The sequence below is a fragment of the Octodon degus genome, unplaced genomic scaffold, assembly GCF_000260255.1.
Source record: "Octodon degus isolate 3935 unplaced genomic scaffold, OctDeg1.0 scaffold00303, whole genome shotgun sequence".
NCBI lineage: Eukaryota > Metazoa > Chordata > Mammalia > Rodentia > Octodontidae > Octodon > Octodon degus.
In genome coordinates this window covers 1,498,397-1,501,202 of record NW_004524879.1, presented here as the reverse complement: position 1 = coordinate 1,501,202, position 2,806 = coordinate 1,498,397, and positions in this window count along the sequence as shown.

The following is a 2,806-nucleotide window of genomic DNA, read 5'->3' as shown; positions in this document are numbered from 1 at the left end:
GATGGAACTGTGGTTAGCGCTGGCTCCCCTAAAGATAGAGATAGTGTACTGGATGATGCAGGTGGGGATAGTACAAGAAGCTCTTCAGTCACGAGGGTCTCTAACAGGGATATTCGGAAATGGAGGGAAAGTGAGGATGAGGAGATCGATGCAAAGAATGAAGAGCCAGGGACCCTTTCTTGGGGTCAAACAGACCCGTGGATCAGGGTTAGAATGAGCTTTGGCCATTACGTGCACCATGGGGCTCTCACAGAAGTGGAATCGTGTGTCAGTGAAGCTCCTATGGGAAGAATTTCAGAAAAATAGACTTGGTTGATGTGAAGAGAATCAAGAGATGGAAGAAGAGGGCCAGTGGGATAGCTCAATGGACTAAGCTCCTGTTTAGGCAAGCGCAGGGACTGCGGTTCAATCCCCAGCAACATAGGCAGCTCTAGCGCCATCCCTGGGTGCACTGAGCTGGCCACAGAGTCATAGCTTAGTGGAATAAGCCTGTAACCCCAGCCATGGAGAGATTGAAAATAGGAGGATCACTGTGAGTCCAAACTGCATAGTGAGACCCTATACCAACCAAAAACATTACAGAGAGAAAAAGAGAGAGAGGGAGAGAGGGGGAGAGAGAGAAAGAGAGAGGGGGAAAGAGAGAGAAAGAGAGAGAGAGAGAGAGAGAGACAGACAGATGGAGAAAGAGACAGAGAAAAAGAGAGAGACAGAGACAGACAGAGAGATGGAGAGAGAGGCAGAGACAAAGACAGAGACAGAGAAGAAGGAGGAGGAGGAAAGAGAGAAGAAGAAAGTGGAGATAGGAGGGAAAAGGGTAAAGGAAGGAAGAAAGATATTTTATGTATGGATACCAACTGCCCACAAGGAATGTAACCACAGAATACCAACATGGATTCAACAAATAAATTGAACTGAATAAGTAAAGAATGACCCTTGCAAAGAAGAAAAGTAATTGGTGGGGCTGGTGAGATGGCTCAGTGGTCTAAAGCACCTACTTAGAACAAGCTTAGCAAAGCACAGGGACCGCGGTTCAATCCCCCAGCACCACATGCCAGCCAGCCCCACCCCCTGGTGGGCTGAGCTGGCCACACACACACACACACACACACACACACACAAATAAATAAAAAAAAATTTAAAAAAAAGAAAAGTAATTGGAAGCAGCTCAGTTCCATAAACATTCTCCGACCTCGCTACAAGCTGTGGAAATAGATTAGACAATGATTGTTGTGTTGCATAATGTCTTCACGTTAGTTGTTTAGGTTACCACGTATAAATGTGCAAAATTGGTTACAAAAATTATAATAAAAAGAAGAAAAAATAAAAATTAAGCTTAACCGCTGTCTGAAAGCAATCCAAATGCCCATCAACTGAGGAATGGATAAAAAAATAATGTGTTGTTTTTACACCATGGAGTATGATTCAGCTATAAAAAAAGATGAATTTAAAGCTTTTATAATTAAAGGGATGCAACTAAAAACTGTCTTGGTAAGTGAAATAAATCAGAACTGCATGGACAAACATTGTATTGTCTCACTAGTGTGAGAACGTGGAAGAGTAAGCAAAATTGGAAAGGGACAATAGATACTGTGAAAGGGATAGAATTGGTTCAATGGGAAGAAAAACCTGGGGTGAGAAAAAGGACCAAAGAAAGAAGGGGAAAATATATATTTATGTGTATGTGCAGGATAGTTTGGATAACTGTACTGTTGATTTCTTCTGGTCAGACTACATTTTTACTTTCTTCTCTGCAGCCACAAAAGACAGAACTTGCTGAACCACAATATGTTGCAAAATTCAGTCCTCTGGAATCTTTTGGCTCCTGAGTGTGTGCTACCTTAAAGCCTAAAACGTGTGTGGATTCCTTACATGGTAGCAAATCAACATCCAGCATCCCAGAGGTGTCCACTATCCTTTGATCGACAGGCCTTTCAAATATTTGCCCAACATGGAGGGAAAATGCCATGAAGTTTCAATATTCAATACCTTCAAGTCTGACCTTGTCTTTTAATACGAAGAACAGCAGGAATGTTATGTCCCTCCAAATACAACTGCCTTCAATCAATCTGCCTTCCATAAGTTCCTTGAGTCACATCCGGCACTGTGCTGAGGTAGGTGTCTCCCACACAATGGGCGAAATCAGTTCTATATCACCGTGAAGCTCGAGATTTAGCTAAGCTGGTCTCAATTTTCCATCATGATCTCACCAAATTGATGTCGATCCCTCCCGGTACAAAGCTCAGAGCTCTCTCAATATCACGGTGTCCGATGTGGATCATGCATATGTTCTGTGTACCCCCAAAGAGCATGCAAATGGTACAAGCAAACCACCCCAGCCTTCATCGTGGAATTTCCCATACGATGAGATGGAGATGCAGCTTGGCACAGGCCCCGTGTGGGCACCGACTCACTCGCAGCTGGGCATAGTCTTTCCGTTGAGCAAGGTGAACAAGTCCTGGAGATGGGTCCCTGTTGTCAGCACTAACATAGCGCACGCACTCTGCAAGAGGAGCACAAGCATTCTGTGATACACACTTGCACTAATAAACTCAATGGAAAGGGTTACCAAATTGTACGTAGCACATGAGTGCATTTGACATTAAGGGTTCCTACAACAACCTTTTATGAAGAACAGAAAACAACCAACTGGAAATATCACGCGAGATTTATCTAATGGGTAGGATACCTGTGGCAGGGTGGGGAACATAGGGCTGCCCAGAGAAAGAGGGGGGTGAATTATGGTAAAACATTTCTGAGAAAGGTATGTGTATATTGGAAAGGTGTACATATATGAAAGTTTATATAT